The sequence below is a fragment of the Hordeum vulgare genome, chromosome 1H (genome assembly GCF_904849725.1).
Source record: "Hordeum vulgare subsp. vulgare chromosome 1H, MorexV3_pseudomolecules_assembly, whole genome shotgun sequence".
Classification (NCBI taxonomy): domain Eukaryota; kingdom Viridiplantae; phylum Streptophyta; class Magnoliopsida; order Poales; family Poaceae; genus Hordeum; species Hordeum vulgare.
Window position 1 is genome coordinate 339,541,577 of NC_058518.1, and position 27,693 is coordinate 339,569,269.

Below are 27,693 nucleotides of genomic sequence, written 5' to 3' on the forward strand. Positions count from 1 at the left end.
CTCCGCGTTCAACACACGTACAACCCAGTGACGTCTCCCACGCCTTGATCCAGCATGGAGGAGGGATAGGTTGAGGGAGAGCTCCGGCAGCATGACGGCGCGGTGGCGGTGGAGCTACGAGGTTTTCCGGCGGAGCTTCTCCAAGCTGCACGGAAGAGGAGGAAGAGGAACTAGGCTATCTGAGAGAGAGGGAGAGATTTCTATGTATCTCCAAAGGCCAAACCTTCCAATATATATAGGCAAAGAGGGAGGACGCGCCCACCCTTAGGGTTTTCACCTCAAGTGGTGCGGCAACCCCATCTAGGGCAGGGGCGGCGGCCAGGGCAAGGGAGAGGAGGGGTGGCACCCCAGATGGGCCTTGGGCCCCCTCCTACACTAGAGTTTGCCCCTCTTCGTTCCTTGTTGTGCCTTGGGCCTTGGTGGGAGGCGCACCGGCCCACTCTGGGCTGGTTCCCTTCCACCTTTTGGCCCATGCTAGCCTTTGGGGCTGGTGGTCCCACCCGGTGGACCCCTGGAACCCTTCCGGTGGTCCCGGTACGTTACCGATGACGCCCGAAACATTTCCGGTGTCCAAAACCCCTAATCCTATATATCAATCTTCACCTCCGTACCATTCCGAAGCTCCTCGTGATGTTCGGATCTCATCCGGGACTTCGAACAACCTTCGGTAACCTCGTACACTATTCCCATATAACCATAGCGTCATCGAACCTTAAGTGTGTAGACCCTACGGGTTCGGGAAGCATGCATACATGACCGAGACACTCTTCGGTCAATAACGAACAACGGGGTCTGGATATCCATGTTGGTTCCCACATGTTCCATGATGATCTCATCGGATGAACCACGATGTCAAGGATTTACTTAATCCCGTATGCAGTTCCCTTTGTCTATCGGTATGATACTTGCCCGAGATTCGATCGTCGGTATCCCCATACCTTGTTTAGTCTCGTTACCGGCAAGTCTCTTTACTCATTCCATAGCACATCATCCCGTGGATAACTCCTTAGTCACACTGAGCTCATTATGATGATGTTCTACCGAGTGGGCCCAGAGATACCTCTCCGTTCACACGGAGTGACAAATCTCGGTCTCGATTCGTGCCAACCCAATAGACATTTTCGGAGATACCCGTAGTGCACCTTTATGGTCACCCAGTTATGTTGTGACGTTTGATACACCCAAAGCACTCCTACGGTATCCGGGAGTTGCACAATCTCACGGTCTAAGGGAAAGATACTTGACAATAGAAAAGCTTTAACATACGAACAACACGATGTAGTGCTATGCTTAGGATTGGGTCTTGTCCATCACATCATTCTCTTAATGATTTTATCCCGTTATCAATGACATCCAATGTCCATGATCGTCCATTGATCAACGAGCTAGCCGACTAGCGGCTCACTAGGGACATGTTGTGATCTATGTATTCACACATGTATTACGGTTTGTAGTTAATACACTTATAGCACGAATAATACACAATTATCATGAACTAGAAATATAATAATAACCATTTTATTATTGACTCTAGGGCACATTTTGAGCAGTCTCCCACTTGCACTAGAATCAATAATCTAGTTCACATCACTATGTGATTGCAACAAATGCAACACCCATACAGTTCTGGGGTTCGATCATGTATTGCTTGTGAGAGAGGTTTATTAGTCAACGGTCTAAACCTTTCAGATCCGTGTGTGCTTTACAAATCTCTATGTCTTCATATAGATACTGCTACCATGCACCATTTGTAACTATTCCAAATGACTGTTCCACTATATGAATCAGGTTTACTACTTAGAGTCATCCGGATTAGTGACAAAGCTTGCATCGACATAACTCATTTACGACGAACTCTTTAATCACCTCCATAATCGAGAAAACTTCCTTAGTCCATTAGTTACTACGGATAACTTTGACCGCTCTCTAGTGATCCATTCCTGTATTACTCTTGTACCCCTTGACTGACTCATGGCAAGGAACACTTTAGGTGCGGTACACATCATATCGTACTTATAGAGCCTACGACTGATGCATAGGGGATGATATTCGTCCTTTCTCTTTCTTCTGCCGTGGTCGGGCTTTTGAGTCTTACTCAAAATTCACACCTTATAACATAGCCAAGAACTCCTTTTCTCAATCTATTTTCAACACTTTCAAAAACTTGTCAAGGCATGCATTTTGTTGAAAGTTCTATTAAGCACTTTGATCTATCTGCATAGATCTTGATGCTCACTATTCAAGTAGCTTATCTAGGTTTTTCCTTTGAAAAACTCCTTTCAAACAACCCTTTATGCTTTCCAGAAATTCTACATTATTTCTGATCAACAATATGTCAACCACATATATACATCAGAAATTCTATAGTGCTCCCACTCATTTCTTTGGAAATACAAGTTTCTCATAAACATTGTATAAAACCAAAAACTTTGATCATCACATCAAATTGTATATTCCAACTCCGAGATGCTTGCTCCAGTCCATAGAAGGATCAATGGAGCTTTGCATACTTGTTTGCACCCTTTAGGATCGACAAAATCTTCCGGTTGTATCACATACAACCTTTCCTCAAGGAAACCGTCGAGGAAACAATACTTTGACATCCTATCTACAAGATTTCATAAATGATGCAACAACTCCTAACATAATTCCAACAGACTTTCAGCATCGCTACGAGTCAGAAAGTCTCATCATAGTCAACTCTTTAAACTTTGTCGAAAACAGCTTTGCGAAAAGTCGAGCTTTCTTAATGGTAACTTTTCACCATCACCGTCTGTCTTCCTTTTTAAAGACCATCCATAGTTAATAGTCGTACGACCATCAAGTAGTTCTTCCAAAGTCTACACTTTGTTTTCATACATGGATCCTCCTCTCGGATTTCATGGCCTCGAGCCATTTGTCAAAATTCGGGCCCACCATCGCTTCTCCATTGCTCGTAGGTTCATTGTTGTCCAACAACATGACCTCTAAGACAGGGTTGCGGTACCACTCTGTAGCAGCAGTACGTGACCTTGTCGACCTACGAGGTTTGTAGTGACTTGATCCAAAGTTTCATGATCACTATCATTAGCTTCCACTTCAATTGATGTAGGTGCCACACGAACAACTTCCTGCGCCCTGCTACACACACTGGTTGAAGTGATAGTTCAATAACCTCATCAAATCTCCACCATACTCCCACTCAATTCTTTTGAGAGAAACTTTTCCTTGAGAAAGGACCCATTTCTAGAAACAAACACATTTGCTTCCAGATCTGAGATATGAGGTATACCCAACTGTTTTGGGTGTCCTATGAAGACGCGTTTATCCGCTTTGGGTTCGAGCTTATCAGGCTGAAGCTCTTTCACATAAGCATCACAACCCCAAACTTTTAAAAAACGACAACTTAGGTTTCTCTAAACCTTAATTCATACGGTGTCATCTCAACGGATTTACGTGCTACCCTATTTTAAAGTGAATGCAGTTGTCTCTATTGCCTAACCCATAAACGATAGTGGTAATTTGATAAGAGATATCATAATATGCACCATATCGAATAGGGCACGACTATGACATATGGACACACCATCACACTATGGTTTTCCAGGTGGCATGAGTTGTGAATTTTTTTTCATGTGAAACAATTTTCACATTGTCTTAAATGTTTACCAAACTCGTAACTCAGATATATATATGTTTACCTCCACGATCACATCGTAGACATATTAACCTCTTTGTCACGATGATCTTCAACTTCACTCTGAAATTACTTGAACCTTTCAATAATTCAGACTTGTGTTTCATCAAGTAGATACACTAGTATCTACTCAAATCATGTGTGAAGTAAGAACATAATGATATCCACTGCGTGCCTCAACACTCATTGGACTACATACATCAAAATGTATTACTTCCAACAAGTTACTTTCTTGTTCCATATCACTGGAAAACGAGGTCTTCAGTCATCTTACCCATGTGGTATGATTTGCATGTCTCAAGTGATTCAAAAAATCAAGTGAGTCCAAACGATCCATCCGCATGGAGTTTCTTCATGCGTTTATACCATCAGGCATGGTTTGCATGTCTCAAACGTTTTAATAAAAGAGTGAGTACAAAGATCCATCAGCATGGAGCTTCTTCATGCATTTTATACCAATATGACTTAAGCAGCAGTGCCACAAGTAAGTGGTACTATGATTACTACTTTGTATCTTTTGGCAACAATATTATGAACATGTGCACCACTAGGATCGAGGATTCAATAAACCATTCATTTTAGGTGCAAGACCATTGAAGGTATTATTCAAGTAAACAGAATAACCATTATTCTTTTAAATGAATAACCGTATTGTCATAAACATAATCCAATCATGTCTATGCTCAATGCAAACACCAAATAACAATTATTTAGGTTTAACTCTAATCCCGACGGCAGAGGGAGCATGCGACGTTTGATCAAATCAACCTTGGAAACACTTCCAACACTTGTCGTCACCTTGCCTTTAGCTAGTCTCCGTTTATTCTATAGATTTTATTTTGAGTTACTAACACTTAGCAACTGAACATCTATCTAACACTCTGGTGCTACTAGGAGTACTAGTAAAGTACACATCAATATCATGTATATCCAATATACTTTTGTTGACTTTGCCAGCCTTCTCATCTACCAAGTATCTAGGCTAGTTCCTCTTTAGTGACTGTTCCCCTCATTACAAAAGCACTTAGTCTCGGGTTTGGGTTCAACATTGGGTCTTTTCACTAGAGCAGCAACTGGTTTGTTGTTTCACGAAGTATCCCTTCTTGCCCTTGCCCTTCTTGAGACTAGTGGTTTTATGAACCATCAACAATTGATGTTCTTTTTGATTTCTACTTTCGCGGTGTCAAACATTGCGAATAACTCAAGGATCATCATATCCATCCCTGATATTTTTATAGTTCATCACGAAGCTCTAGTAGCTTGGTGGCAGTGACTCTGGAGAACTATCACCATCTCATGTGGAAGATCAACTCCCACTCGATTCAAGCGATTGTAGTACTCAGACAATCTGAGCACATGCTCAACGATTGAGTTTTTCTCCCTTGCTTTGTAGGAAAAGAATCTTGTCGGAGGCCAGATACCTCTCAACAAGGGCACGAGCGTGAAAACCCAATTTCATCTCTTGGAACATCTCGTATGTCCCGCGATGTTGGAAACGTCTTTAACGCCTTAATTCTAAGCCGTTTAAGCATTGTGCACAAAACTATCATGTAGTTATCAAAAACGTGTATGTCAGATGTTCGCAACATCCACACACCACGCTTGGGATTCAGCAAACAGAGCAGTGCATTAATGACGTAAGCCTTTCTGTGAAGCAATGAGGACAATCCTCAGTTAACGGACCCATTCCGCATAATTTCTACTTCTATCTTTCAATTATGTTTTTCTCTAGGAACATATAAAAAACCGTAGAGCTACAGCGCAAGCATAATTTGCAAAGACCTTTTGACTATGTTCATGATAATTAAGTTCATCTAATCAAATTATTCAATGAACTCCCACTCAGATCGACATCCCTCTAGTCATCCAAGTGAAACATGATCCACGTCGACTAGCCCGTGTCCAATCATCACGTGAGACAGACTAGTCATCAATGGTGAGCATCTCCATGCTGATCGTATCAACCATACGACTCATGTTCGACCTTTCGGTCTCCCGTATTCTAGGCCATGTCTGTATATGCTAGGCTCGCCGAGTCAACCTAAGTGTTTTGTCTGTGTAAACTGGCTTACACCCGTTGTATGTGAACGTTAGAATCTATCACACCCGTTCATCACGTGGTGCTTCGAGACAACGATCCTTCGCAACGGTGCACACTTAGGGGAATACTTTCTCGAAATTTTCATGAGGGATCATCTTATCTTTTCTACCGTCGTTCTAAGCAATAAGATGAAAAACATGATAAACATCTCATGCAATCATATAGTGACATGATATGGCCATTATCATCTTTCTCCTTGGATCTCCATCTTCGGGGCACCATGATCGTCACTAGCATGATACCATGATCTCCATCATCATGATCTCCATCATTGTTTTTCCGTTAAGTTGTCGGTGAATACTCACAACATATGCCATGGGTAGGCTAAAGATGGTAGGAACCGAAGTGGCACCAGAGGGCGCTCGGGACTGATGACCCACAAGTATAGGGGTTGGCAACAGTTTTCGAGGGTAGAGTATTCAACCCAAATTTGTTGATTCGACACAAGGGGAAGCCAAAGAATATTCTCGAGTATTAGCAGTTGAGTTGTCAATTCAACCCCACCTGAAAGACTTAGTATCTGCACCAAAGTATCAGTAGCAAAGTGGTGTGAAAGCAATAGTAGCAACGGTAATAGTAGCAACAGTGACAACAGTAGCGACAGAGTAATAGTAGCAGCAGTGACATCAGTAGCGACAGAGTAACAGAAGCAGTAGCAACAGCAATAGCGACAGAGTAACAGTAGCAAGGACCAGTAGGAAAAACTCATAGGCATTGGATTGGTGATGGATAATTATGTCGGATGACATTCATCATGCAACAATTATAAAATGGGGAGATATGTAACTAGCTCCAATTCGTCAATGTAATGTAGGCATGTAATCCGTATGTAGTCATACGTGCTTAGGGAAAAGAACTTGCATGACATCTATTGTCCATCCCTCCCGTGGCAGCGGGGTCCTAATGGAAACTACGGGATATTAAGGTTCTCCTTTTAATAGAGAACCGGAACAAAGCATTAGCACTTAGTGAATACATGAACTCCTCATACTATGGTCATCTCCGGGAATGGTTCCGTCTACTATCACTCCGGGGTTGCCGGATCATAACACATAGTAGGTGACTACAACTTGCAAGATAGGATCAAGAACACACATATATTGACCAGAACATAATAGGTTCAGATGTGAAATCATGGCACTCGGGCCCTAGTGAGAAGCATTAAGCATGGCAAAGTAGTAGCAACATCAACCTCAGAACATAGTGGATACTAGGGATCAATCCCCATCAAAACTAACTCGATTACATGGTAGATCTCATCCAACCCATCACCGTCCAGCAAGCCTACGATGAGATTACTCACGAACGGTGAATAGCATCATGGAATTGGCGATGAAGGAAGGTTGGTGATGACGATGGTGACGATCTCCCCTCTCCGAAGCCCAAAACGGACTCCAGATCTGCCCTCCAGAGGAAGAACAGGTGGTGGCGGCGCCTCTCTATCATAAAACGCGATGAACTCTTCTCCCTGATTTTTTTCCGGACGAAAGGGACTAAATAGAGCTGGAGTTGGAGGCGGCGGAGCCCTGAGGGCCCCACAAGCCTGCTAGGCACGGCCTGGGGGGGGGCGCCTGGTGGGCTTGTGGGCTCCTCGCTCCACTTATCCGGTTAATTCTTGCGCCAGTATTTTTTATATATTCCACAAAAAATCCTCGTAAATTTCCAGACCATTCTGAGAACTTCTATTTCTGCGCAAAAACAACACCATGGCAATTCTGCTGAAAACAGCGTTAGTCCGGGTTAGTTCCTTTCAAATCATGCAAATTAGAGTCCAAAACAGGGGCAAAAGAGTTTGGAAAAGTAGATACGATGGAGACATATCAACTCCCCCAAGCTTAAAGCCTTGCTTGTCCTCAAGCAATTCAGTTGACAAACTGAAAGAGACAAAAGAAAAACTTAACTAACTCTGTTTGATCTTGTTGCAGTTATGTCTAACTCATATTCAGATTTTCAGCAAGATCACAAGCTAACCACATAAGCAATGACATTTAGGTCTCAAGAGGAACTCATATCAATGGCATAATCAACTAGGGAGCAATAATAATAAGTTTCAAACGGCGACACTTCAATCAAGACAATCCTGAAGCAATATGAACATGTGGTATCTCGCTAGCTCTTTCAGAGACCGCAAAACATAAATGCAGAGCACCTTCAAAGACCAAGGGCTGACTGAACATTGGAAATCATGGCAAAGAAGATCCAGTCACAGTCATACTCAATAACAATTAAAAGAAAAGCATAGAAATGACATAGGTGCTCTCTAATTGGTGCTTTCTGAATGAAGAGGATGACTCAACAGAAACATAAATAGATAGGCCCTTCGCAGAGGGAAGCATTGATTTGCAAAGGCACCAGAGCTCAAGCTTTGAAGACAGAGATAAATAATTTTGGGTGGCATGCTTTCATTGTCAACGCAATGACCAAGAGTTTTCACCATCTTCCATGCTACACATGCTATAGGCGGTTACAAAACAGAAAAGTAAAGTTTTGACACCCCCACCACCGATCAATCACACTCCATGACTAGCCGAATACTCAGGTGCCGTCCATACCAACAACAATCTAGGGGGAGTTTTGTTTGCAATTATCTTTTCGATTTGAGCATGGAACTGGGCATTCCAATTAACGACCCCTTTCTCATGAATGATAGTGAATAAACGCATATCGAGGATAACACGCCTAGCATGGAAGATACTGATCGCCCCTTGTCACTACATGAGCGGTTCGGGCATGCAAAAAAGATTATTTCTTGAAGGTTTAGAGAGTGGCACATGCAAATTTACTTGGAACGGCAGGTAGATACCGCATATAGGTAGGTATGGTGGACTCATATGGAACAACTTTGGGTTTATGGAAGTGGATGCACAAGCAGTATTCCCGCTTAGTACAAGTGAAGGCTAGTAAAAGACTGGGAAGCGACCAACTAGAGAGCGACAACAGTCATCAAAGTGCATTGAGATCAACCAACATTGAGTGCAAGCATGAGTAGGACATAAATCACCATAAACATGAATATCATAGAGGCTATGTTGATTTTGTTTCAACTACATGCGTAAACATGTGCCAAGTCAAGCCACTTGAATCATTCAAAGGAGGATACCATCCTATCATACTACATCATAATCATCTCAAAATTCATGTTGGCATCCAAGACAAACCATTATAAGCTCCTAGCTAATTAAGCATGTCATCATAAACTATGATCTCTAAGTTGTCATTGCAAACATGTTTCTCTCACAACAAAGCTGAATTAGGAACGATGAGCTAGTCATATTTACAAAAACAAAATAGATCGAGTTCATACCAGCTTTTCCAGGCTCAGTCACTTCATCATATATCGTCATTATTGCCTTTCACTTGCACGACTGAATGATGTGAACAATAATAAGAGTGCTCGTGCATTGGACTAAGCTGGAATATGCAAGCAAACACAAAGGAGAAGACAAAGTAATATGGCTCTTTGACATGTAACAAATATGCATGCGAGAGCCACTAAACATTGTAACCATGATCTTCTACCTTGACCCAAAGAAAAAGAAAACTATTTACACGAGAAAGCTCCCAACAAGCAAAAGAAGAACGGGAAATCTTTTTGGGTTTTCTCAAACTAGAAAAACACACGAGAAGAAAACGAGAAAAAGAAATAAACTAGCATGGATGATAAGTGGCAAAGTGTGAACACCGACTATCAAAGTGAAAGTGTGAGCAAGAATATAAAGTCGGTGAGAAACACGTACTGCCCCAAGCTTAGGCTTTTGACCTAAGTTGGTCTACTCCCAAGGAGGGAAATAACCGTCTCTGGGGTACTCCGGAGTGTACTGAGGGTGCCATTGCTATGTGAGCTCCTCTGGCTCCCACTGATAAACTGGTGTCTAATACTCGACTGGTAGCTCGGGCACGGGCGCCTCCGGTGGTTCTATGCCCCAATATGCGTAGATGTCCGAGGGCATAATAATGTACCTGCCTAGATGAAGATTGAACAAATAAGGAGCAGGCAAAGTAATAGTCTAACGAGTACCATGACTAAATACCAGGTTATAAATCATCCTCTTATTTATATCTTTATCAATAAAGTCATGGCGAACCATGCTATCATAATCTAGATATCTCTCAGGAAGAAGAATCTCTTCTTCCTCGTGTAGTCTAATAGGTATCTCAAAATGTCTAGCAAGACGGGTAGCATAGATACCTCCATAAACAACCCCTTTAGAACGGTTCGTGTTCAACCGTTGAGCCACTATAGCGCCCAAGCTATAAGTTTTATCATTATAAAGGGCTTCGTGCAAAACCGCAAGATCTGGGGAGCTAAGGGCCCCAGCTTTCCCACGTCCAATCAAACATTTTCCCACGAATAATGAGAAGTACCGAAGCACGGGAAAATGTATGCTAGCAGCTCTAGCACAAGACACTCCTCTCTCCTCTCCTACAACAATAGTATCTATGAAAGCCTCCAAATCCCGTGGACGAGGTTCATGAATATCCCCAACATAAGGTAATTTGCAAACATTGCAAAAACCCTGAAGTGACATGCGCTGGGGGATATCATACAACTTGAACTCAACCATAGGAGGACTCTTCCTCGGATAGAAATTAAAGCTTTGCACGAAAACATTAGTGAGGAGGAGGTATTGCGGACACTTATCTTCAACGAAGGCGGTAAGGCCTGCATTCTCCACCAAGTAGCACAAGTCCTCATAAAGTCCGGAGACGTGTAAGAACACATCGCTTGGCCACTCGCACGCTCGAACTTCTGCAACTCGGGGGACCGGATACTTGGGTTTCTTCTTCTCATTTTCATCATCCTTGGGGTCACGGCTTGAAGAGCCTCTTAAGAACCTCCTCATCTTTTCCTTTTTATTTCTCTGAAAATTTCTGAAATTTTTAGCGACTCTAAGGAAAAGTGAACAGGGCCCAACGAAACTCGTAGCAACTACTCCTACAAGTGCCTAGAGTCCATATCACGCATCAAAACTACTTGGGACCAGCTAAAATTAGCATGCAAAGCTCAAGAACAGGGTCACCAAGGCAGCAATAATACGCAACGAATAAGGCACTAGAGCAAAAACTAATTGGACCAATGGAGGAGTCACAACCAAGGAACAATCCCCCCAAAACAGTTTGGTGAATGGGGCTTTGCACAAGGAGATCGAAAATCGCAGCAAGAAGAGCAAGAACACGGGTTTGAGCTGTAGAATGAATTTTTCTGGAGGTAGGAGAAGGAGATGGGAGCTGGAATAAGTGGAGGGGGGACATGTGGGCCCCACAAGCCTAGTAGGCAAGGCCAGGGGGGTGCCTGCGCCTCTTGGGCTTGTGGCCCACTGGTGCATCCCCCTGACTAGCTCTCCGTCTTAGAATTTTTCAAAAATTCCAGAAAAAATCATACTTGATTTTCAGGGCATTTGAAGAACTTTTATTTTTGGGACACTTTTCTATGGGACGCAAAAAGCAGAAAACAGGAGAAACTAAAGCTAAATCTATCATTTTTCTTCTAAGCAACCAAAGTTATAGGTTTGGAACAGAGGGTTGTGACTCTTAGACTCATCCATCACGGTCATCAATAGAAATCCGTCAATGAGGTTGATCAAGTCTCCTTGACAAACTTTTTTTGAATCGCGTAAAAACGGAGAATTTTCGAATAGTTACTAGGTTACCTCAATGGGGATGTGCATATCCCCAACAAGCAAATCATACTTCATCTTAACAGTAGGTATAGGGCATTCAAAGCTCCCAATAAGAATCGATGAAGTTTTTTCAATAGCATTGATGCAATGTACCCGATATTGTTTCTTCGGAAAGTGCACCGTATGCTCATTACCATTGACATGGAAAGTGACATTGCATTTGTTGTAATCAATAACAGCCCCTGCAGTGTTTAAAAAGGGTCTTCCAAGGATGACCACCATGGCATCATCCTCGGGAATATCCAGAATAACAAAGTCCGTTAAGATAGTAACGTTAGCAACCACAACAGGCACATCCTCACAAATGCCGATAGGGAAAGCAGTTGATTTGTCGGCCATTTGCAAAGAGATTTCAGTGCGTGTCAACTTATCCAGTTCAAGTCTACGATAAAGAGAGAGAGGCATAACACTAACACCGGCTCCAAGGTCGCATAATGCAGTTCTAACGTAGTTTCCTTTAATGGAGCAAGGTATAGTGGGCACTCCGGGATCACCTAGTTTCTTAGGAGTTCCACCCTTGAAGGTGTAATTAGCGAGCATGGTGGAAATCTCAACCTCAGGTATCCTCCTCTTATTAGTCACAATATCCTTCATGTACTTGGCATAGGGAGACATTTTGAGCATATCTGTGAAACGCATTTGCAGAAATTCAGGTCTAATCATTTCAACAAATCACTCAAAATCCTCATCATCCTTTTTCTTGGATGGTTTGGGAGGAAAGGGCATAGGTTTCTGAACCCATGGTTCCCTTTCTTTACCATGCTTCCTAGCAATGAAATCGTTCTTATCGTATCTCCTATTCTTAGGTTGTGGGTTATCCAGATCAACTGGTTCAATCTCCACATCCTTATCATTGCTAGGTTGAGCATCATCATGGACACCACTATCGATGTTATCATTAGGCTCATGTTCATCACCAGATTGTGCTTTGGCATCAGAAATAGAGACATTGTTTGGACTCTCGGGTGTAAGAGCAAAAGGGTTGCTAGCGTGCAAATTCTTACCATCTTTCTTTTTCTTCCTAGGATGACTAGGTGCATCAGTGCTAACTCCTTGAGAATCTTGTTCAATTCTCTTAGGATGACCCTCAGGATACAAAGGTTCCTGGGTCATTCTACCGCCTCTAGTGATGACTCTAACCGAATTGTCATTCATCTCATTGAGCAAGTCATTTTGAGCCTTAAGTACTTGTTCTACTTGAGTAGTAACCATAGAGGTATGTTTACTCAGGAGCTTAAGATCATTGACATTTCTATCCACACAAGCACTTAAATGACTAAGCATGCGAGCATTCTATTCCAATTGTCTGCTAACATAATCATTGAAACTTTTTTGTTTGGCAACAAAGTTATCAAATTCATCCAGGCGTAAGCTAGCAGGTTTATCAAAAGGAATATCACTCTCATTGAATCTATGAAGAGAATTTACCTCTACTACCTGTGTCGGGTTATCAAGACCATGGATCTCTTCGATAGGTGGTAGATTTTTGACATCTTCAGATTTAATGCCTTTCTCTCGCATAGATTTCTTAGCTTCTTGCATATCTTCAGGACTGAGGAATAGAATACCTCTTTTCTTCGGAGCAAACTTCGGGTCGTATTTCATCCTAGCGTTCAAAGATTTTTCTTTCCACTTACGCAGTAATTTATCAAGATCATAGTATCCTTACAAGCAAGAAAGTCCTCAGCTATCTCCCCCTCCATAACATAACCCTCAGGCATAGAAGGCAATTCATATCCAGGAGAGCTAGGTCTAACAGGTGAAATAGCAGGTTCTACTTCAATAATCTCAGCAGTTTCAGAAGTATCATCACATCTAGCAGCAACTCTAGCAATTTGTGCATCTAGGAATGCACCTAGTGGCAAAGAAGTATCAAGCAAAGCATCATCACAAGCATCATGGACAACAGAAGTAGCATCATCAAGCACAGGCGACACATCAAAATTTCTAGCAGGAGATGGTGTCACAAACTTACTCATAACTGAAGGTGAATCAAGTGCAGAGCCAGATGGCAGTTCCTTACCTGTCCTCGTAGTTGAGGGCAAGACTTTAGTTTTTGGATCTCTCGGATTCTCATAGTGATCAGCAGACGTAAATCCCAAGTGACTCAGAGAATAGTGCTATGCCTCCCCGGAAACGGCGCCAGAAAATAGTCTTGATGGCCCACAAGTATAGGGGATCACAACAATTTTTGAGGGTAGAGTATTCAACCCAAATTTGTCGATTCGACACAAGGGGAAGCCAAAGAATATTCTCGAGTATTAGCAGTTGAGTTGTCAATTCAACCACTCCTGAAAGACTTAGTATCTGCAACAAAGTATCAGTAGCAAAGTGGTGTGAAAGCAATAGTAGCAACGGTAATAGTAGCAGCAGTGACAACAGTAGTGACAGAATAACAGTAGCAGCAGTGACAGTAGTAGCGACAGAGTAACAGTAGCAGCAACAACAGCAATAGCGACAGAGTAACAGTTGCAAGGACCAGTAGGAAAAACTCATAGGCATTGGATCAGTGATGGATAATTATGCCGGATGACATTCATCATGCAACAGTTATAACATGGGGAAATATGTAACTAGCTCCAGTTCGTCAATGTAATGCAGGCATGTAATCCGTATGTAGTCATACGTGCTTAGGGAAAAGAACATGCATCACATCTATTGTCCATCCCTCCCGTGGCAGCGGGGTCCTAATGGAAACTACGGGATATTAAGGTTCTCCTTTTAATAGAGAACCGGAACAAAGCATTAGCACTTAGTGAATACATGAACTCCTCATACTATGGTCATCTCCGGGAGTGGTTCCGGCTATTGTCACTCCGGGGTTGCTGGGTCATAACAAATAGTAGGTGACTACAACTTGCAAGATAGGATCAAGAACACACATATATTGAAGAGAACATAATAGGTTCATATCTGAAATCATGGCACTTGGGCCCTAGTGAGAAGCATTAAGCATGGCAAAGTAGTAGCAACATCAATCTCAGAACATAGTGGATACTAGGGATCAATCCGCATCAACACTAACTCGATTACATGATAGGTCTCATCCAACCCATCACCGTCCAGCAAGCCTACGATGAGATTACTCACGAACAGTGAAGAGCATCATGGATTTGGCGTTGAAGGAAGGTTGGTGATGACGATGGCGACGATCTCCCCTCTCCGGAGCCCAGATCGGACTCCAGATCTTCCCTCGAGAGGAAGAACGGGTGGTGGCGGCACCTCCGTATCGTAAAACGCGATGAACGCTTCTCCCTGATTTTTTTCCGGACGAAAGGGACTAAATAGAGCTGGAGTTGGAGGCGGCGGAGCCCTGAGGGCCCACAAGCGTGCTAGGCGCGGCCATGGGGGGCCCACGCCTGGTGGGCTTGTGGGATCCTCGCTCCACTCCTCCGGTTGATTCTTGTGCCAGTATTTTTTATATATTCCACAAAAAATCCTTGTAAATTTCCAGGTCATTCCGAGAACTTTTATTTCTGCACAAAAACAACACCATGGCAATTCTGCTAAAAACAACGTTAGTCCGGGTTAGTTCCATTCAAATCATGCAAATTAGAGTCCAAAACAAGGGCAAAAGAGGTTGAAGAAGTAGATACAATGGAGACGTATCAGGGACGAGGTTGGTACAAGCATGGAACGCATGATGTACTCAGGTTCAGGGCTCTCCGTAGAGTTAATACCCCTAATCCTGCCGGAGTATATGATGTATGAATGGAACTACAATGTGCTCCTGGAGCTGTATTGCGGAGGAAGAAGAAAGAGCAGCCGACTCGTCTCTGCCTCTCCTCTGTGGTTGGTGTGTGTACTAAGTTCACCGACCCTCTGCATGGAGGGCGACCGGGGGGTTTTATAGACGAACCCACCGGCCTACAATATGGATAAAGGGTACAAGAGTGGGACCCGGCTGGCAGCCTCGCCGGCTGGCTAGGGCGCCCACGAGGGTCTTGTCTTGTCGCTTGAGGGGCCCGCCGGCTACGAGGTCCCGTCTGGCTGTGGGACCCGCCGACTAGCCAATGAGGCTCTCGCGTAAGGTTGACGCATGACATGCATGGTACGTCCGGCGTCGTCCAGCGAGATTCGCCATGGGAAAACAGTACGGCCGCCTCCACAGTTCCCACGCCGAGTGCAGTAATGGAGTGGGAGTTTGATGGGCCGACACTATGCAGGGTGATGGATCAGAGTCGGGGGAGGTCAGCAGTGTGGTCGCTGACGCTGGTACCCGCCGTGCACTCCGATCCAGTACCTTTGCTGACGCGTAGCCACCTTTAATTGTAGGGTCTCGTCATAACCTACGATCTGATGTGACTTGAGATCCCCAGCCGGCTAACCTGCTCGACTAGCTGGCTTGGCCTAGGCGGCCAGGGGGAGGTAGTCGTCTCGCCTCTAGCCAACAGGTGCTTCCAGGACGGCTAGAGAATTGGCCGTCTCGCCCCCCAGCCGGCAGGTGCTTCCTAGCCGGCCATGAGACTTGGGCCTTGTAGAATTGTTTTGGTCATTCCTTCTGGGCTGAAGATAAAGGAGCAGGCTCGTTGAGCCTACCCCGGGGTTATCCCCTCGACAGTAGTCCCCGAAGCTGGGGAGGCCCGCTGCTTAGGAGCGGGTGGCCTCACCGGCTTGATTGTTTGTCGTTGTATTCCTGCTACTGCCTATGGCAGGGGATGCCGGCTCGAAATCCGGTTGGCTTCCAAGCGACGCCTCGACTTCGTCGTAGGCTGCGCAATTCGCGCCACGTGCCAGGCCCGGCCTGACGTTATGATGGTTTACGCAGGTGACGGGGCCGGGCCTGGGCCCTGGGTCCCGCCACGACACCCCCTCGGCCGCCGTGTAGAGGATTCTCTGCGGATTTACTCTGCGACGGTTGGGTCCCAGGAAATGTTATCGCTCGTAATACATGGGATTAGTGGGGCTCTACGCGCACCGGATCCCCTCCCCGAGACCGCTATTGACTCTAGTGCAAGTGGGAGACTAGATTATTAGATCCTTCGTGGGGTACTCCTGCCGGCACAAGCACGACGCTTCTTAGATCCTTTGTGAGGTTTAAATGGGGTGCGGGGGTACCAGGGATGCCATTTGCCCCCTTCTTGCCCCGCATCGACGCCCTCTTCCTCTCTAAGCCCAGAGTGAAAGAGACCGTCTGCCTTCGTCTTCATCCTCTCCTTCGCCGTCGTGCCACCCGTCGCCACCAGTCTTCCCAAGCATCCGTCGCCCATAGTCATGGCGAGCGGCTCCTCTTCGAAGAAAAGCTCATCCCACGGAGCTTGGCTCGGCAACGAGATTTGCGACGGCCACATCGAGGCGCTCCGCCAACGCCGGATGTTGCCTCCGGCTTATCTTGTGATGGTGCGGATCCCCGACGCCGAGACCGCCCCGATGCCGCGGGAAGGAGAGATCGTCGTGTTCGACGAGCACTTCTACAGGGGCTTCGGGCTTCCGGTGAGCACCTTCTTCTCCAACTGGCTCACCTTCTTCGGCCTGCAGCCGCACCACCTGGCACCGAACGCCATTCTCCAGCTGTCTTCGTTCGTCGTCCTGTGCGAGGGCTTTCTGGGGATCGAGCCTCGCCTCGACCTCTGACAGAGCTTATTCTTCCTCAAGCAACAGTCCAGGAAGATGGAGCAGGCCGAGCTGGAGAAGCTCGACGGTCCTCGCCCAATGACGTCGTGCGGAGCCGCACTGGTGCACCATCGGTCGAAGTCTGGTTTCCCCGAGATGCCACTGCAAGGATCTAAGAAACTAGATTATTGACTCTAGTGCAAGTGGGAGACTGTTGGAAATATGCCCTAGAGGCAATAATAAAATGGTTATTATTATATTTCCTTGTTCATGATAATTGCCTATTGTTCATGCTATAATTGTATTAATCGAAAACCGTAATACATGTGTGAATACATAGACCACACCGTGTCCCTAGTGAGACTCTAGTTGACTAGCTCGTTGATCAATAGATGGTCATGGTTTCCTGACCATGGTCATTGGATGTCGTTGATAACGGGATCACATCATTATTAGAATGATGTGATTGAATAGACCCAATCCTAAACATAGCACAAGATCGTGTAGTTCGTTTACTAGAGCTTTTTTAATGTCAAGTATCATTTCCTTATACAATGAGATTGTGCAACTCTCGGATACCGTAGGAATGCTTTGGGTGTATCAAACGTCACAACGTAACTGGATGACTATAAAGGTGCACTACAGGTATCTCTAAAAGTGTCTGTTGGGTTGGTACGAATCGACACTGGGATTTGTCACTCTGTGTGACAGAGAGGTATCTCTGGGCCCACTCGGTAATATATCATCATAATGAGATCAATGTGACTAAGGATTTAATCATGGGATTATGTTTTATGGAATGAGTAAAGAGACTTGCCGGTAATGAGATTGAACAAGGTATAGGGACACCGACGATAGAATCTCGTGCAAGCATCACACCGATGGACAAAGGGGATTGTGTACAGGATTAAGTGAATCCCTGACATCGTGGTTCATTTGATGAGATCATCGTGGAACACGTGGGCAACAATATGGGTATCCATATCCCGCTGTTGGTTATTGGTCGGAGAGGTGTCTCGGTCATGTCTGCATGGTTCCCGAACCTGTAGGGTCCACACACTTAAGGTTCAGTGATGCTAGAGTTGTAATGGGAATTGAATGTGTTTTCCGAAAGATGTTCGAAGTCCTGGATGAGATCTCGGATGTCACGCGGAGTTCCGGAATAGTCGAGAGGTGAATATTTATATATGGGAAGTCCAGTTTCGGTCACTAGAAAGGTTTCAGGGTTTATCTGTATTGTACAGGGACCATCGAAAGGGTTCCGGGGGTCCAGCAGGAGGGGCCACATGTCCCGGAGGGCCACGTGGGGCGAACGTGGGTGGGAACTAGCTCCCTGGTGGGCTGGTGCACACCACCCAAGGTCCAAAGGCGCCTAGGGCTGGGAACCCTAGGGCGTGGGGGGCTCCTCCCACCGACTTGGGAGGCAAGCCACCCCCCTTGGCCGACACCGCCCCCTCTAGAGGGATCTAGGGTGGCCGGACCCCTCTTCCCTCCCCCCTATAAATAGAGGAGGGGTGAGAGGGCTCCACGACACCTGAACCCTCTCCCCCTGGCGCAGCCCTACCCCCCTACACCTCCTCCTCCGTTGAGCTTAGCGAAGCTCTGCCGGAGAACCACGAGTTCCACCGCCACCATGCCGTCATGCTGCCGGAGCTCTCCCTCAACTTCTCCTCCCCCCTTACCGGATCAAGAAGGAGGTGACATCCCCGGGTTGTACGTGTGTTGAACAGGGAGGCCTCGTTCGTTCGGTGCTTGGATCGGATATTCCGCGATTTGAATCGCTGCGCGTATGACTCCATCAACCGCATTTTTTGCAACGCTTCCGCTTATCGTTCTTCAACAGTATGAAGATGCACTCCCTCTCTCTCGTTACTAGCATCTCCTAGATAGATCTTGGTGACATGTTGGAAAATTTTGAATTATTACTACGTTCCCCAACACTAATGTACCAAGCACCCAAGAGTGATAAGCTTCTCAAACTTCACTTCCATGTATCACCGTGGTGAACTCAAACCTATGCACCAAATGAATGGCAAGAGAACATGGAGTGCACAAGTCCTTCTCTCTCAAATCCCACCACAACAACTAATGCTACAGAATAAAATGAGAGTAAGAACGAAGAAGAACACGACGAACATCAAGATCTAGATCCAAGGGGTTCCCCTGACATGGAGGAGAAAGTGATTGGTGGAAATGTGGATCTAGATCTCCTCTCTCTTTTCCCTCAAGAACTAGCAAGAGTCATTGGAGGTATTTTGAGTTAGCAAGCTCGAAGAAGGGCAACAATGGGGAGAGAATACGAGCTCAAAGCATAGGGACCATTGGGGAAGATGGCCCCCTTAAATAGGCTACCCGAATCCAACCGTTATGCCCACAAGTCATGCTCAAGAGGTACTACCGCACGAGGGAGCGGTACTACCGCTTAGCACGATCAAAACAGCCCAACGAGATAGAAAAACACGAGTGTAGTTCTGCCAGAGACACTACTAGGAAAAGGGCTATAGATGATATAGACACTAATGGCGCACCAGACAAGTAGTACGCCACTACTACATAGCAGTGGCGCACCATGTGCAGGTGTGCCATTAGTGTGATGGATACTAATGGCGCACCACTCACCCAGTGCGCCACTACTATATTTTTTTTTGTTTTGCAAAACTACTAATGGCGCACCACCAGCTGGTGCGCCATTAGTAACCAGGGTTACTGATGGCGCATTTGTAGGTGGTGCGCCACTACTATATTTTTTTTTATTTTTTTGCAAAACTACTAATGGCGCACCACCAGCTGGTGCGCCATTAGTAATCAGGGTTACTAATGGCGCATTTGTAGGTGGTGCGCCACTACTATATATATATATATTTTATTTTTTGCAAAACTACTAATGGCGCACCACGAGCTCGTGCGCCATTAGTAACCAAGGTTACTAATGGCGCATTTGTAGGTGGTGCGCCATTAGTAACCTCGGACCAGCTAGATATTTTGGAGAGCCACCTACCACACTCACTTTCCCCACTTTCATTCTCTCCACCTCCTCCAAGCTTGTCTCGGGTGCCTCCTCCCTCGCTCCACCGCCGCCGCCGACCCCCCGCACCCTCCCGCGCTCCACCGCCGCCGAGCACCCACCGCACCCTCCCCCGCTCCACCGCCGCCGCCGACCCCCGCACCCTCCCCGGCCCGCTCCGCCGCCACCGATGACCCCCCGCACCCTCCCCCATTCCACCGCCGCCGCCGACCCCCCACACCCTCCCCGGCCCGCTCCACCGCCGCCGACGACCCCCCGCACCCTCCCTCGCTCCACCGCCGCCGCCGACCCCCTGCACCCTCCCCCGCTCCACCACCGCCGAGCACCCACCGCACCCTCCCTCGCTCCACCGCCGCCGCCGACCCCACCGCACCCTCCCGGGCCCGCTCCACCGCAGCCGACGACCCCCCGCACCCTCCCCCGCTCCACCACCGCCGACGACCCCCCGCACCCTCCCCCGCTCCACCGCCACCGACGACCCCCTGCACCCTCCCCGGCCCGCTCCACCGCCGCCGACGACCCCCTGCACCCTCCCCCGCTGCACCGTCGCCGACGACCCCCGCACCCTCCCCCGCTCCACCGCCGCCGCCGACCCCCTGCACCCTCCCATGTCTCCTCGCTCGGTTCCCCCGAACGGAATCGGTCGAGCGCACCACCCACCCCATCCCTCCCCCCCGAGCGCCATTGCTATCCAAAAAAAATATTACTAATGGCGCACCTCTCTGGGGTGCGCCATTGCTATCCAAAAAAAAGATTACTAATGACGCACCTTTTTGAAATGCGCCATTGCTATATAAAAAAAAGATTACTAATGGCGCATTGCATGGGGATGTGCCATTGCTATCAAAAAAAATCTAAAGGCGCACCGCTCGGGGGTGCGCCATTGCTAACCGGTTCTACTGCTTGTGTGGTTGGACGCGTGCATTCCATCCATCGTCCTCATTTCCCCACCCCACCCTCCCTATCGGATCCCGCTGCGCGCAGATCCACGAGCCCCGGCAATGGCTTCCACGCCGGCGAACGGAGCAGGCGAGCCGGTCGAGGCCAAGGGCAAGGGGAAGGAGGAGGGGGAGAAGAAGAAGGCGGGAGGAGGGGTGCTGGGGAGGATGTGGCGCGGGATCTTCGGCGGTCGTGAGGACTACGAGAAGCGCCTGTAGTACCTGACCAAGGAGGAGGCCGCCGTGCACGCGTGGATGCGCCGCCGGACCCAGTTCTCCCGCCACACCATCCGTGACATCATCGTCCTCTCCGTCGTCGCCGAGGTCGCTAAATCCCCTAACCATCCCGTTGTTTGTTCCTTCTCCAATTTACTACGCGTGTGGATGCCATATCTGAGATGATCATGGTCTGCTCTAGCGGCCGTGGATGCGCCTAGGTTTGGATTCATGGTGATTCCATTTGTTCACGCTCGGAGATTTGGCTGCCTCAATGTTTTCTCGGTCGAACCTTGGGAGTTTTTCTTTTTCTTTCCGTGCTTCTGTGCGTGCGCGTACGCGGTCGTGTGCCAGGTTGTGAACATGCGATTGGGGTGTTATATTTTCCCTGGAGGTTAAAAGCGGACCAGCTTTGTTGGAACGAAGTAGACAGAGTGCTTTGAAAGTTCGGGAGCATCCATGCTGATTAGACATGGCCAGTTGGCCACATGGGCGGATACACTGCATTTCTGGTTCATAGATTCTAGAGTAGATCTTCTTACTGGGAAGAGATGCACATATTTTGGCTATGATTGTTCTGTCAGATATTCATGTTCACAAATCAATGCTATTTGTTCATTCCTTTCCTTTTGGAGTTATTACTGTGTACACCTGCCCAAAATGTTCAGTTGTGTGCTACTGTTTTCAAAGTAGAAATTGATGTATGTTTAATTATATGTTTAGATTGTCAATGCATAAGAAACAAATGTTGCGCAATTTGTGTATTTCCAGGAACAATATTTATAATCTAGTTGCAGTTTGGTGTATTGGAGGTATCATTAGAACAACACTAAGTAGGATTGCTAAGAGGGTTTATTTTTTGAGTATCTGCTGAAAAGGAAACACCGGTTTCCTCATATGCTATGGTGAGAGTCTGTTTGGGGATTCACAGTTTGCCTCTGCGATCCTCTAGTTATGTGAATTATTGAGTGCTGCACTTCTATGGGTTACATTTATATTAGACTAGTAATGGCTATTTTTGTACTAAGTATCCAACAAACAATTTGTGCCTTCTTAATAGTTGGTCCTATTCTCAGGCTGTGGCTGTAGGTTATGCCATCATGATGACAAGAGACGAAGATCTCACTTGGCAAATGAGGGCAATACGAGTGCTGCCTATGTTTGTTTTGCCCGCCATATCGTCTGTGGTATATTCAGCAGTTGTAAACTTCACAAGGATGCGTAAGTATCTTGAAATCACTGTCTGAATTCATAATTAGTGGTCCACATATTTGAACTATTTCTGCATTTTTTTAACCATTCTTAGTGAGTCCTGCATTGCTGCTGCCGTTCCATCATGTTTATATGTGTGTCGAATGTGACTTCTGTTACTATATCTTTAGCTTTAATATTGTGAAGTATGGAGCACTATGTTTTTTTTCTGCAGATCAACAGTATGTTGTTATCTGGCACACTATTGTACTAGTTCACATATGCTGGTGTGAACTGTATTTTAAGTTTCTGGCTTGAATTGAAATAATTAAACTAATTTCCATTCTTCTAATTTCTGATAAGTATGCAATACGAAACAGTTTACAATATATGTATGCACTTGCACACATAGCATTTTCACTTCTTTGCACATTTTTTAGTTGTGGTGCTTCTAGTTTGACTCACTCAAGTCTTTTTACTTTCACTTGTGTGCGATCTTATCAGAGGAGATAGATTTCCTTTAGTTTTACCAATCTTCCCTAAAATGGTTATGCTTCTAGCAAAAAGATTGTTGTGGGGTTTGACTTCAGAGTTTGTAATATGTAGCTTGTGTTACAGAATTATGTTTATGCTTTATAATACAAACTTTCATTTTAGCTGGAATGCTATTCTTTTATTTTGACGTTCTGAAATTTGATGGCAGTCAAAGAGTGTGTCGAATTGCTTGGGACTTAGATACGTGTAAATAATATCTGCATGAAAGTGGTTGTTGTTCCCCTAGATCCTATTTATCCAAATAGAAACATGGTGTGATTAATTTAAGGGACACACACATAAACATCATTCTGTTGATGCACATAAATATCTGTTTGCTACAATGCACTACATGGTCAACCATCCATCTATATTTTCAGCATATATGTGTTCTACATAATGACAATAGTATGATTTTGTTTCTCAGGTACATAAGCAACCTTGTCATATAGTATACACCGACTATCGACCTACACCTCTCCAGCACTATGTATTTCCTGCTGGAGGTGATGGCTTATACCTGGTCGTTGATGAAAATGGCAAGTTCAGAGAGGACATTTCTTAGAAATCTCTGAATGTCCTTGCCCCTGCTAGTGGCAATGACAAGAAGAAGGAAAACGGTAAGCGGCAAAAAGGCATTGTCTCGGCAGGCAAAACTAATGTAGAAAGAGACATATTCAAGATGGTGAAAATGATAATTCAACGTCAATATGACCCTGTGATACTTTTCAGCTTCAGCAAAAGAGAGTGTGAATTTCTTGCCATGCAGGTAAGTTCCTTATCTAGATTGATGGTCGCTTTGCAGGATAGTAATATTCTTTGGCTCAAGGAAGTAAATGTCTTGGTTGATTTTGACTGTCCTGCTTGTGTTGTAGATGGCCAAGATGGACTTGAATGGGGATGATGAGAAAGTGAACATTGAAACCATTTTTTGGAGTGCCATGGATTTGCTTACAGACGATGACAAAAAGCTTCCCCAGGTTTCAAATATGCTTCCCTTATTGAAACGCGGCATTGGAGTGCATCATTCTGGTCTGTTACCCATTTTAAAGGAAGTGATTGAGATACTTTTCCAAGAGGGCCTCATCAAGGTTAGTAAATGTTACTGATCTCATGGCTACTGACTGTTTCCTAGCCTCCAAACTAGCATATTGTTGGAAGTGTAGTAGTATACCCTAGTGGCCTATTACTTTGTCATTGGAAGAAAAACATTATTATTAGCTTCTCTCTTGAGCTGAAACTATGCGCCTTAAAAGCTAAGGTTATGGTTCTTGGTTTGAGTGTTTCACACCAAAGTAACAGATGGTGGATTCAGGTCATTAGGATAGTTGCTGCTGTATTGCAGTTTCATAGTCAAGATGGAGTATTTCTGTTTAAGTAATCATTTACTGTTTCTGTATTTCTTATGTTTCTTCCAGTTGTTTAAATGCACAATTTTATTTTATATTGCTGGCTCTGATATTATTATATTCTTGATTAGTGCCTTTCATTTGAGCTACAACATGTTGCTGAATCAACTACGCTATGAGGATGGGAAGGTGGACAGTACACAGATACTGCACAATCTCAATGAAGGTTTGTTTTATATTTCTAGCTTTTCCTGCTCTGATGTCCCATAGTACACTTCCTATATGTCATTCATAATATTTTTCTATACAGATGAGTTACCTGGATTTGAAGAATCATGGAAGGGCAATGCTGGACAACACTTACCAGGCTGGAACCAGAATGCGGGTATATCTAATGGCGATAACTCTGGTAATCAATATTTATCTGTTCTCACTTATGCCTTGCCATTGTTAACTTTGCCGATCAACATGAATGCTAGCAACTGCACATAGATATTGCAACATTTCTTCCTATGGCAGAAAATATATCTGCTGCATCTCAAAATGGGCTAGAAATCACAAAACAAAGTGCATTAAAGTCGCGAAATTAGAAAGGGATAGCTTCTTAGTGGGTCACCACTCACAATCGCAGTTCTGGAGAACATCTGTTGGACATGTTGATTGCTCATATATAAAGTAGGACTGAGAAGGGGAACATATGAAATATTTTTTGGTGCTTGTTCAGCAAATGTTAACATGACCATACATGAATTTGGAAAGTAGTTATTCCCTAGAGGCTGGATGATCTTCTACATGAGTGATTAATTAGTTCTCTGCAGTCTCTGTAGCTTTGACTATGATTTACTGGATTTTACTGTGGACTTAAAAGATCAAGTGAAGTGTCAAATAACCTGTTCACACTATGCTGATGTGGTTGTTGTATTTGCATCAAGTATGATGAACTGACTGATGGGAATTTTAGCACTCCTGTATTCAACTCTGAAGCTAAATGAGAAGAAATGGTTACATGGAGTATGACAATATGTTATGCTCGAACGCAACAAGATAATTAGATGAAAATACACTTGCGGAACTGTGATAATACATAGGGCTATTTTGTTCTGGTCTGCCTATCATTGCTACTACCATTTAGTATGAGCACCCAAAATCATGCAGTCCTATGATTTGATCTTTAACATGTGGATTGGCTTGTATCTGCTGAGACGAGTTATATACTACTTGAAACCCTTTTGCATTGTGAAGTTTAACTTCATCAGCTCCAAATTCTTTGGGTAGCACAATATAGATGTTTTTTGAATAATAAGTAGGTTCTCCAATCTGAATTATATGTATCCTCTACTGTAGGGAGGCTTGTCTACTCTAGTGAAATCTTTGAGATCAAGGTGCATAGAATTGATCACTGAAATTGAGGCTCGTTTAGATTTTGAAGACGAGATGCCTCCATTGGACCCTATGATGCTGCTTTCGGTTGAGATCAAGGTTCCGACACTTTTGACCTTTGAGCAGCATATGCAGTGGCATAGAACAATCTGAACAAGCCTGGTAGGTATCCAAAGAACAAGCAATGAAATTGAACCCATCTTCTGGATGGGGTCAAAGATCTATAGGCTGGGATTACTGTTGTCACTGCCCTATAGATTTGGGTTGTATCGTTGTGTATTATATTTGCTATGGAGCTATGTATGTATGGATGCTATGGAACTATATGTATATATGGATGCTATGGAATTTTGGATGTATGGATGCTATGTAATTTTGATATATGGATCATGAAATTTGTTATGCAACTTTGCATATATGTTATGTGTTGTGGATCAGTAAAACTATTGGGCACATATTATGTATTATATATTTGATATATATGTTATGTGTTGTTGAATTTGTGGTTTTGTAACAAAACATATATATGCCAGAATACCAGATACTAATGGAGCACCATGGGCTATACTAATGGCGCACTGCCTGGTGCGCCATTAGTATACCAGATACTAATGGCGCATCATGAGCTATACTAATGGCGCACTGCCTGGTGCGCCATTAGTATACCAGATACTAATGGCGCACCATGAGCTATACTAATGGCGCACTGCCTGGTGTGCCATTAGTATACCAGATACTAATGGCGGACCTGTGGTGCGCCATTAGTAAAAAATTCTAATGGCGTCATGCTAGTGGCGCACCTGTAGTGCGCCATTAGTAGCCAAAACAGGTGCGCCACTAGCAGGCCTTTTCCTAGTAGTGAGAGGTAGTACCGCTCAGGGGAGAGGTAGTACCTCTTATAAGAGGTAGTATCGCTCGGGGGAGAGGTAGTACCTATTATTAGAGGTAGTATCGCTCGTGGGAGAGGTAGTACCGCTTGAGAGGTACTACTGCTCCAGAAACCGCTCAGTCCGACACGAAAAGTGTGGAGACCCTAAGGCAGCGGCACTAGTGAGGGTAATACCACCCGAGAGCGGTACTACCGCTGACCTAGGCAGTACTACCTCAGATAAGAGGTAGTACCGCTCTGAGATTTACCTTTTCAAGATGAAAAGCATGAATACCAAAACTGCCATAACTTTCGCATACAAGCTCCGAATTGAGTAAACTTAAGTTTGTTGGATTCAAGACTACAAGAGCTATCCAACAGTGATAAAAGTGATCTTAAGAAGATGAAGTTATGAAAATTCCAAAGATATAGAGATGTGAAACCTCTATGAATGAAGAACCAACAAAAACTCTATCATCAAAAACATCATAGAATATGCACATGGAATCTGTTTTCGATGAACTCGTGCTTGTCATGAAGATGACGATAAGCTCAAGAATCCACATAGAGAATAGCCAACCGAGAAGCAAGAAAGATGATGATGCCAATAATGCAATGGTTTGAGCTCTCAACAAATGATACGATAAAGCTAATCACTTGAGAGCCCCCCTTGATAGTACGACAATCTATCATATAACCCAGCCTCCCAACTACCACCGTGAGATCAGAAAACCTATAAAGAGAAAACCTATACCTTGCACATAGTCCACTTGAGCTACAAGATGACGATCTTGACTTCCTCAAGATGGACCACCTTTCTTGATTGCGTTGGCTCGATGAAGACTAGTTGATTGCTCCCACATACTCACTATGGGTGAGCCACTCTTCAACACATCTTCACAAGTCCATTGGCACCATAATGGACGACAAGCTTCAAGCATGATATCTTCGTGATGCTTCACTTGAACACGCACACTTCAATCCTGATGACGAACACCACTTGATGTTATCCTCCATGGGTTGTATGAGATCTTCCTCTTGATGCAAGCCCATGGAAACACACCTGACCCCACATAGAACTCTCACGAAGACCATGGGTTAGTACACAAAGTGTAATGGACAATGCTTACCATACCATGGAATCACTTGATCTCTCTTGGTTCATCTTGTATGCGTTGTGT

At 44.9% G+C, this 27,693-nt stretch overlaps 1 long non-coding RNA gene across 1 annotated transcript; it reads left to right on the forward strand.

The window, feature by feature from the left end:
* Positions 1–23,591: 23,591 nt before the first annotated feature.
* On the forward strand, positions 23,592–23,826 carry LOC123410548. Its single transcript, XR_006613051.1, has 2 exons — positions 23,592–23,684; positions 23,791–23,826. It is a non-coding gene; the product is annotated as an uncharacterized LOC123410548 (long non-coding RNA).
* Positions 23,827–27,693: the final 3,867 nt, after the last annotated feature.